We start from the raw sequence: 11,174 nt of genomic DNA, 5'->3' as shown, positions 1-11,174 counted from the left end.
AAGCTGCCAGTGCCTCGTCCCTACCTAGTGAGGAAGGATGCTTGCTCAAACCAATCATCTCAAGTGAGTGCACTGCCCAGAAACAACCACAGCTGTGGGCAGTGTGGCTGTTGCCCCAAGAGGGGAAGAAGTCCAGACAGTCAAATGGATTCTGGATCCTGAGCAATGCAATGTTATGTTTCTCAGGGTTTTCTTTTTCTGTGAGATAACATATCTAGATCTTAAAGCAATTCCAGATGCCATTTTTAAGAGGCAAAAGAGGCAGTATTGTGAGAGGGAAGAAAACTTTAGTATTATATCCTCAGAACTACCAAAATTAAACCCCTTGCCCACCTGCTTTTTGTTCAGATGTCAAACAGTTGCTGTTCTCATTCAAATTCACATTCGTGCCTTACCTATTTTACAGAACAGACTTCAAGCTCAATGTAAATGTGTGGTGATGGCAGTGAATTTATGCATGTGCTTGCATGTAATGTGAATTTATGCTGAAAGAAGCTGAATTATTACTCAGGATGGCCATTAAATACCTCTGTGCTGCAAATGTTGCTTTTTTTTTGGTGCACTTTTAAAACCATATTGCCATTATAATGTCATGAATCTTATTCAAATTCACGTCACTATAAATCTACTAATGGGGTAAGACAAGCTAAGAACAAGATGTCTTGACAAAACATACATAAGTCCCCAACTGCCTTTGCTTCTTCAGCACAAAAGATGCTGCCTCTTTATTTAAAACTTCTGTTCATCTGTAAGTGAACCTGCTGCAGGATTACAATAAAGCTCTTTCAAGGGAAAACAATAAATATGGGATCGGCTGACAGATGCCGTCCTTCCTGGCTGCAGTTTTATATCCATTATTTAATAAGATAGACATGATGTTCAGGAGAGCTGGAGCAATGAGGTGTAACTGCATTGTTCTGCATCACAGCAACCTCCAAAGATGAATGGAGGAGGAAGGGGGAAAGCTTTTCCTCTGGGTTCCTGGTATTTGATGACCACAACTTTTGGGTGGTAGCCTGGGCCTCAGAGCCCTGCTGGACATGCAGACAGGTACATAAGGATCTGTGCAAAAGCTTCTCAGCATCTGCAGCAAATATGTTTGTTTAATGCTGTTTGTCAGTTCTTCAGACACTGGCAGAAGATTGGTGAGGGTCTCTTAGAACTGGGAAACTTGAAAGAAACTGGAGTTGGGAAGACAGCACAAGTGTGAAACTTGTTAAAGACAACTTCAAAGCACAGCTCATGAGCTGTGTAGTGACAAGAGAGCAGAGTCTTTTTGACCAAAGACAGCACATTTTTCAGGAGACTGTTCCAGCAATCTGAAATGAGGGAGGTTTCTACGCTCTAGGGAAGAGAAATTCTTTAGGTATTAAACTGATATCAGTAGGTTGTTCTGTACAGACTTCTAAAGTAGCCAATAATACTGTAAACTTCCAGTTCATGCAGGTCATACTTGTTTTGAACACAGGCATTGCGTCCAAGCATTGATATGGTTCCCTTATCAACAGAAGGGATCCTCACCCATAACCACCCTATTTTACTGTTGCAAGCCAACATGTTCCAGGTCTGTGGGCTTCTCTGGTTTGCTCTTTGTCCTGTTGTGGGTGGTATTAATGGTATTAATGCTCTAAGGAGAGGGTCAGTGATTTTTTTTTTTTTTAAAAAAAAAAAAAAAAGGTGAGGAGCTAACAGACTCAATAAATGTTCTGTCACCATTGAAAGATGTATCTTTATCTCTAGAAGTGACGTATTCTATTACCCTGGAAATGACTGATTAGCCCTAATGAAGCTCCATGGGGAGAACATACAGCAATATGGCTGGCTCTGGTTACCTTAGCAACTCTTTCCTTGAGAATTCAGAAGCTAAATTTATATAAAATTGGAGATCTAAAAACATCCGACAGTATTCCAACAGAGAAAAACATTACCCACAGAAATTAACCTTGATTAAGAAGGATGATGTTGCTGTAATTGATTTGGTATGTGCTTCCAACAGAAGGACTTTGAATGCTTATTGTTGTTGTGAGTCAGGGAAAGCAACAGGCAGGCTCCAAAGGGGCCCAAAGGAGCATCCATTGCAAACCAGCAGGAAGGTTTATGGAGTGAAAATCAGCAGGATGGGAAGGGAACGCCTCCACATCATTTGGAGCCATCCCACTGTGCGTGTTGTCAGCCCCTGCAGCCATAATGCTGCTTTCTCTACTTGTAGTCTTTAGGCTATAAACATTTCAGCTATTGGATGAGGTCTGCTGCCTTGCTTCCTGAAGCACCTCCTTGGGTCTTGATCTGGACTGGGAGACCAGGAGACTGTCAGTACTGAATACAAGTAGTGGACAGGACACTGGGTAATAAGGATGTTATTATACTTTGATTTAAGTGATGTTTAATAAAGCATTTTCCTGAATGTCCATGCAAATATATTCTTATGCTTGCTGAGCATCATCAGTAATGGTGCTGTGCAAGTCTGGGAAATGTCTTTGCTCAGAGAAGCTGTGGGTGCCCCATCCCTGGAGGCATTTGAGACCAGGTTGGATGGGACCCTGGGCAGCCTGAGCTGGTAGGAGCAACTAGAGCACAGCAGAAGGTTGGAGCTGGGTGATCTTTAAGGTCCTTTCCAACCTAAAGCATTCTGTGCTCTCGGTTCTTCAGTTTCCTTCTTTTAAGTGCTAAGAATTTGTAGGTAGCTTCTCTATTATTAATGCTGATCTAGGATGTCTCAGGGTTTTTGTGGCCTGAGGTGGAGATCGCTTTGGATTGAATGGGGAAAAGGGTAAAGAGGAAAAGCTCTGAACTCTTAAAGGAGAAGTGTGAAGAATTTGCTGCTGGCTGGGATCAGGGCTGGGAGCTGCTCTAGTTCTGTTCGTGGCATGTGTTGCTGGGGGAGGTCAGCAGGCCAAATACTTCAGTTGGATTTTAAATAGGGCTGGATAATTTCATGATGTCTAACAACATTTGCAACTCTGCAAGGCAAGCTAACAAGGTTAATCAAATCTTATGCTTCAGGGAGCTGCTTTGCCATGCTGGCCTGCCTCAGTGTAAGTGCTGTAAAATGGTGCATTGTGGGAGTGACAAAAAATCAAGGGTCTGCATCAGTGAGCAGCTCTTAAGTGAGAATGATCAAGGATTTGATTTGATATGGAAAAATGAGCTATCCCTCATTCAATCTCAGTCAATTGCTCTCTGAAATGCAGGCACGTTGACCTCTATTAGAAGAAATCAGGGCAAGTGTGCAACCACCAAACCTTAAAGAATTAGCAGCCACACTTCAGTGCTCTGTGTTAAGTGAGGATCTCGGTGACTGCAGTCCCTGTTGTACTTAACACCAATGCTTCCCCCCTCTTCTAATAAAGACAGTATGATTTAACTTAAAATGTCTCTACTTGTGATCTCTGCATGCTGAGGCCTTTGAGGAGATGGGGGCTTTGGAGGTGACCTGGGCTCACTGCAGTGTAGAGCAGATACTGTGCTGTGTGAATCTGCAGTATTATTTGGACAAGCTAAGGGGTGGTATTGGAGCCCAATCATCTTTAAGGTCCCTTTCAACCTAAGCCATTCTATGGTTCAAGTGGGAAACAAAAGGGATAAAACACTTGTGGTGAAAGTCTTTCTCTGAATTAACTAAAATAACAATAATAATAATTTGCAAGTCTGGGGTTATAGATGCTTCCAATATATCACAGTGATTAGCTCTGTGCATATTGAATTGTTTAAATGTAAAATAATGAATGTAATATATCTTCTGTTTATGGAAATGTGAAATGATTGCATCTTTTTTCCCCTCAAATAATTGCATGGCCATCATACAATGTAGCATTTTGAAGACTGTAGAGGATGAAAAATTGCCCTCTGCATCCTTATGCTCTGTTTGGGAGTTCTTAGAAATAGCACTTGTTGCTGACCTCTGGTTAACTTAAACCTATTGAGATATGCAGTAATAACACCTAAAATTGTGTGTCTGTATGAGCTTGTACATACAAATACAAGTGTTTGTATATAGGTTTATTTATACAACGTATAATTGCAGTGTAGAATCAGACTGGTCCATCCCAATACTGCCTCCAGTGCTGTTGAAGTGGATACTTCTCTAGGGGTCACACTTGTTAGATAAGTGGCTCAGCAGAGCACTGTCTGACAGATGAGAGTTTCTCATGCTGTTGTGCCACTTGACAACATGCCTGCAAATCCTTCTTGTAAGTGAAATAAATGAAGGTCTGATACTGAGCAAAGTCAGTAAGTATGTGGTTAACTGATAGTTAACCCACTTGATATCCAAAGTCAAATATCACTTGATACTGGCACTCCTGTTGGCAGCCAGGAGTGACAGAGGAAGGTGTGACATCTCCTGGCATTGCTATGGATTTTAGTCTTCTGTCAGCACTTCGGGCTCAGAGTCATTCAGACTGCTGTGACAGATTGCTGAGACTTTCTCACTTATTTTTGAGTTGACCATGCAATTACCAGGCCAGGTGTGCCTGGGAATGAATGAATGAATCAAGGATGGGTACCCTGACTGGTACTGAACCATTACGGTGCTTTTTCCTTTTTGAAAAACTGTAAGCTATAAGGTTACTACTTAAGGAAGGAAGCCTTTCTTGGGAAGGGTGTGGTGTAATTGCTCCTTCTGAAGGTCCTGAAGGCATTCAGGTCTGTCTTTAATGACAGGGAGCAAATACACACACTGTGACAATGTATACTTAGCAGAGATGAAGTGGAGGAAAAAAAAAAATACTTTGTGGATAGACAGATAGTTAAGGACCCAACCCTGTGTTCCAGATGGTTAGACACAACAGGATAAAACAAGTGTTGAAAGCTGGTCATAATACTGTCCCATAAAAGCCAGCAGACAGGGAACTTCCAGTTGTGTTTTCTGCTCAGTAAAACTTGGTTACAGTGCTCAGGAATGTGATCTCTTGGTAGCCTCGGTGCTTTAGGCTGGTATTTCTAATGCCAGCTGGCAGTGAGATGGCCAGCTGTGTGGCTCAGTACCAGGGCAATCCACAGCTCATGGTGAGCTTTGTTTGCAAAGGCCTTTTCCTAAATGTGTGCACAGCAGTTGTGGAGGTGTTTCATGTACCACACATGATGTCTGTCTCCTCCTGGCTCGCACTTGTCATCAGTAAAAAGGTATGGAGAGTAATGAAAAACCCTGGATAAGAGGAAATTGAAAATGAAAGTCCCTGGTTTTTGGAATTAAAGGATGAAGCAAGTGCTGGTTAGCTCATTTCCCCGAGGGGAGCCCTCCAGCCTCTTGCAGGCTGTACTGTAAAGAAGCTTACAGTAAAATATGCATTTCATTTTAGTTTCTTGAGAGGAAGAAGGGCAAACGAAATGACCAGAGAAGAGGTGGATGGAGAGTGGAGTGAAGTCTGCACTTTCTATTATGTTTCATTTGTCAAGCTAGTTAGTTTTGCTACAGAAGTAATCTCAGGTTTTCTGGCCTTTTTCTTCCAGACACCTGCTGCCCTTTGTGCAGGGATTTGTCTCCTTGCCCTGCTTTTCTCCCTGGGAGGGAGAGCAGAAGCTGTGTGTGTGGGGCTGGAGCCTCTATTCAGGACAAGCTCTGTCCTGCCTGAGCTTCCTGTTGCCTGGAGGCTTACAGGTGCACAGAGGTGGTGGCTGAAGAGATGTGTATATCGTGAGGTGGATTTGCCATCCCCAAAGTGCTGGGTACATCAGCAGAAATGAGCAGATGTAATGTGCTCGCGCACCTCATACTTTCCTAAATTGTCGTGTTCAGCTTTTATACGAGGGATGTTATGGAGGGAGTGAGCTGCAACTTTTCCTTCATGGCCAGTGGCACTTCCCCCACATGCTGTCCTCCAGCCTGCTCCTTGTGAAGGTGCTGCGGTTGGGTTCTGATGCTTCTGAGCACCTGTGTCCACTTCAAGCTATAGGTGCTCCCTATGCAGAACGTGATGCTATTTGAATACTCAACTATGTGGAAGTGCTGTGCTGCTGGGGGTGGTTAGAAACTGTTGCTTGTGCAAAAAAACAATTAGCAATTTTTGGTAGAGACGTGAAGTATGTGTCTGTACCTGTGTTCAGCTCCCTGCAGGGGCTGGTTTACAGCCCAATTAAACTATTACAAATCATTAAACTGAATCTTCAGCATCCTTTGGGTTCTCTAAATTGGTGTTTACATAATTCTGCAACTGAAAACAATAAAGATAAAACAATCTGATGTAGAACATCCTCTTCAACGACATGAGAAGCTAATTGTCTTTATTTTCTTCCTAAGTGTGTAAATACTTCCTTGTTTGGTAGTGACAAATATAAGGTGGGGAGTATTTTACTCACTTGGTGGTGTTTAAGAGGGAATGGGACATAGATGGAGAGCCATCATCTTTTGGGAAGTATTATTACTCCATAAAGGTTCATCACCTGGTGATGTGTTCATTAAGGGAAGAGTAAGTTGCTGAAAGATGTACTTTCTGGAAATTGTTCATACCAGACTTGCTTGCACAATACAGAGGTAAGGCTGGAGTGAATTTCTAAAGCCCTGTAAAAGGGACTTTTTCTTCCCTGTTTATCTGCCTGTTCCCAATGCCCTTCAGATCAGGAAGCCTTTCATGCTCACAAGGGCAGCACACTTTGTACAGCTTCGTGGCCTCAAGGTGTGCTAGGAGAGATTCAGGCTGGATATTAGAAACAGTATCTTCTCAGAATGAGTGGTGAGATGCTGGCACAGGCTGTCCAGGGAGGTGTCCAAGGAACGTGGGGACGTGGCACTGAGGGATGTGGTCAGCAGGCAGGTGCAGGTGGGTTGATGGTTGAGCTGGGTGGGCTCAGTGGTGTTTTCCAGCCTTAATTATTTCAATTTTTAGATTTCCTTGGCCTGATGTTGTGGTGGTATTCTTCAGCGCCCCTCATCTTTGGGATAGGAAAATCCACTAAGCTTATCACGCACTTAACCATTCACTAGGATAGAAGTAAAAGCCATGTTGTATTTCAGCTAGAGCTACTGAGTGCTTTGTGCTTGGGAAAAATACATTCTTCAACTGTCAAATTGATGGTTCATCCCATACAGGACGTGCTTAAATGCTTTATGAGACAGCGAACAGCCTAAGCATCTCATTAAGTGTCTGCTGAATGCAGAATTAAATGGTGATTATTTCACATGACTCAGTTTCTCTATCCACCCGGAGGAGGAGTTTTATTAGCCCTCTTTCCAGTGTTACAAGAAGATATTACACATCAATCTCATGCAAGTGAACTGTTCTTTGATTACAAAATACTTTAAATTAATGTTAGCTTTGCCCAGGCAGGGGAAGTACAGACAGCAATTCTTTGCCATCACTGTCCATACCTCAGTACAGCAGCAAGAGTCAGGAAGGGTTTTTCTGGGTGGCAAAATACTGCTGTGAGTTGAAAAATTAAGAGTATAAATGATTTTTCAAATAGTTATCTTCCAAAGCTCCAGGCAGAGTTTATTACATTTTATAAAAACTGAAGCCAAATCAGTTCTCAGTAACATGGTTGAGGGCTGGTAGCTTGGTTTAGAGAGAATGGAACTGAATATCCAACCTGAACCTCTCCTGGTGCAACCTAAGGCCATCACCTCTCATCCTACCACTGTTAGCTCGGAGAAGAAGCTGACTCCCACCTCAATACAGCTTCCTTTCAGGCTTTGTTAGGGCATGATAAGGTCTTCCCTGAGCCTCCTCTTCAGGTTGATAATCCCCTTTCTCTCAGCTGTCCTTCATAAGAGTGTGCTCCAGACTCTTTGCAGCTTTGATGCTCTTCTCTGGACACCAAAGAATTAAGCAAGGGATTTAGGGTTCTTGCCCCCCAGAGACTCGTCAGCTTTAGAGCAGAAGACTTGGAGTTCCTGATTGACCCTTGAACCTGAAACTCTGATTGTCCCTTGGGCACATCTTATGACCCAGCTTTCCTTGGGTTTACCGTGGCAATTTGTGGCTCACAATGGCCTCAAGAGGCTCTTTAAGCTCAAGTAATTTGATATTTTGCTTACAGCACCTCTGTTTGGCTGTGATTTTCACAGAATCACAGAATCACAGAATTTTGAGCAGCACATAGCCATGGCTCCAGTCTGTTGAGTTACGATTTTCTCAATATGAGGCTTTCCTGGATTTCTGACTATTCCCAAAACAGAAACACAGTCAGCCCCTGCAGCCTGCTCCTCCCAGGTATCTCAGGCTCCATGCACTGTGCTTTCTGGCCTGGTTGGGGGTGGATTAGCAGCAGTGTAAACAGCAAAAGGACTTGTCTGGAAGCAAGAATGGAGACCCTTGTGATTGCTATATGCATGCTGAGTTGTGATTTGTCTTCTGAGATCTATGAAGCCACAGTTTTAAAGCTTTCAGTTTCTCTCCCAGAATTCTTTGCTCATCCAAATCTAAGCTTCCAGTAGAAAAATGCCATCTTTGGCAACAGGAGACATTCAGTGAGGATTCAGAAATAATTAAAACAGGCTTTTCCCCAAATAAGCTCTATCAATAAATAGATGCATTATGAACATTTGAACTGGTGAAGCTTTGAAAACTCAAATTCAGTTGCAAAACTTCACTCCTGGCTTTTCCTTCTGTGGCTCTGTCTGAATCTGCTGTGCACCCTCAGAGGACACTGAGGTTCAGCAGTGCAGCTCTCCCGGCCTTGTTTCTCTGTTGGGTGACCACGCACAACCACTTAGCAGCAATGACCAGTTTCAAGACATATTTGAGGATGGGAATTTATCCTGGGTGGCAGGCCAGACAATACAGATTGTGTAGTTGACCCAGGTCAGATGAGTGGAAGATATCTTCATCAACCCAGCTGTCTGTGCTGGGTTACAGGGCTAAAATTCACTCTTGTGCCAGGACATCTTAAGTCCTCGTGTCTGTTTCTCTTGTAACGTAAGATGATGGAGTAACCTCACATCCTGCTTTCTTGGAGCAAATAGCTTTCTGAAGCAGGAAGATCCTGTACTCCAGGACTGCCCTGCCTGACCCAGGATGTCTGCTGCTGAGGCCGTGGGGATATGGGGAGTTGTTCCTAACAATAGCAGAACTTCAAAGAAAGCCCCTAACTCACATATATGTTTAGCTGAAACTTCTCCCAACTGTACAAGGAAGGAAGCTGGGCCTTAAGAGGAAAAGTCTTTCTTTGAGCCATGTTTCTCCTATTTCCTACAGCTATTTTGGATGTCCAAAGGGATGATGGGGGCTGGGAAGCAAGACTTAGCTATGCTGATTTAAAAAATAACTAATGTCACTTGGAGCTTTGCCATTCAGTTCAGTGGAGGCCCTTATCGTTATTTCGTTTATTCTGTCTGCCTGTAGCACTGAGAAGAAAATTGCAATTTTCAGCTTTACTGGAAGGTGTGCTGAACTCTGCATTCTCTTTCTGGTCTTCCTGGGAAATGAACAGGGGCTTTCCACTTAGGTAATGGCTATAAGCTCTCCTTTACTTTATCAGTGAATAGGACAGTCCTGTGCAGCCCGCATGCTGTATCCCCCATCTCATGTGGTCACCTACATATGTGCAGGGAAAAAGTATCCACATCCTAGCTAATATAAAAGACCAAGGGATGTAAAGGAGCCCAAAATACTACAGTGTCATATGTGTACTGTTTTGCAGTAGTAATTTCAGATCTGTAGGAGTGTTACTAGTATAGGAAACCTGCAGTGGGATGTATGAGGTCTATGAAGAGGCAAGCTTGCAGTTGTAAATGTTAAGGCTGTCGCTCTTTCATGTCAAATGCTTCCCTATCTTCCTCTGAAAACTAACCCTGATGGCCCTGAATGCCTTCTGTATGACTGGGATTACCAGAAGAGGATGTCTGCACCATTTTAGCACCAGGTAATCTTTGAGGTCCCTTCCAACCCAAGCCATTCTATTGATCTTTAGCCTGCTGAGCTTTGGAATATTTGGTGGGATCCATTCCTGGAGCTGCCTGATGCAGAAGGACTCTTGCTTCCCTAACCTCAAAAAAGGAAAGGATATTCTGAACCTCATTGCAGCTGTGTCCTAAGGGCTATGAGGGAACAAACAGAGCTGTGCTCTGTTCAGGGGTAGTGGAGCCAGTTCTCCCTGTTTAGCTGAGTAGCTTCTCTCCTGTCTAATTTGCTGACTGCTAAGGACATACAGAGAAACCTGTGAGGAGCAGTTCATTCTCATATATTACCTAGAGCATTTTTCACCTTGCTGAGACACTTGTCACTGTCCTCTACAGCAGATTCAGGGAAGGTGTATTGGGGCAAGAACTGCAATCCCATTTGTCACATCAGACAGCATAAAATTGTGGTGCAATGGAGCAACATCCTAAAATCACACACTTGCTCTGATAATGACGTAGGCAACAATGAGAGGTGTCTGTAAGATATTTTATCTTTCCCAAGATGGAACATCTTAAAGGTATTTTGATCACTTTCTCTTTGTGTGAAAATAGTTTCTCCCCTTCTGGAAAAATCCCTGCTCCTTTATGCATAGAGAAACGTGTAGTTTTAAGATTTATATTTTTCTTCATGATATTAAGGGAGAACTGACAGTCCCATGGTGTGCATGGCACCATCCCTGCCCCACAAGTTGCACAGTACAGCACATAGATATGAAGGGCTTTGCACAAAAGGGAGAAGAGAGACTTCAGATTCAGGTTGGTCCCAAAGCCCTGTTGTTGACCCAGGCAACCTATATAAAGCTGACCACCTTCAGTTCCAGCTTCCTTGATTTCAATATTAATGATTTCAGTAATTGAAATGCTTTTTTTTTTTTTTTTTTTTCCTTCCCTGTATGGAAAGTTACAGGCATCGTCTCTGCACAGAGCTGGAGGAAAAGGCTGTTCAGGCAGTTGGCTGTCCACCCCATCCTCTAAAATGGCTTTTTATTGCCCTGAGACATTTTAAACCCAGCAGTTAAAAACTGGCAACAAATGGCTAGGGGGAAAAAAAAAATCAGAAGAATCTCATTGCTTGGTCTTTAATGAGCCTCTCTCAAGGCATACATTCCTGCTGGTAGCAGCCCAAAATAGAACTGATAATACAGAACTATGTGAATGTCTCTTCCTAATACTCCCATTTCCCTCCAGATGTGAGTTTTCTGGGCAGTGCCCCTTGTCCAGGGAAGGAACCACCTTGGTGTCTGTGCAAGATCTCTAAGCAATGACAGATGGGCTAAAGGAGAATGTGTTGTGTGTGTGCTGGGGGCATTGCTGCATTGGAAATGCTGTTCCCAAAGGT

The sequence above is a fragment of the Tympanuchus pallidicinctus genome, unplaced genomic scaffold, assembly GCF_026119805.1.
Source record: "Tympanuchus pallidicinctus isolate F22 unplaced genomic scaffold, pur_lepc_1.0 scaffold12, whole genome shotgun sequence".
Taxonomy (NCBI): domain Eukaryota; kingdom Metazoa; phylum Chordata; class Aves; order Galliformes; family Phasianidae; genus Tympanuchus; species Tympanuchus pallidicinctus.
The sequence above is the reverse complement of the archived record's forward strand: the minus strand, read 5'-3'. Positions refer to the sequence as shown.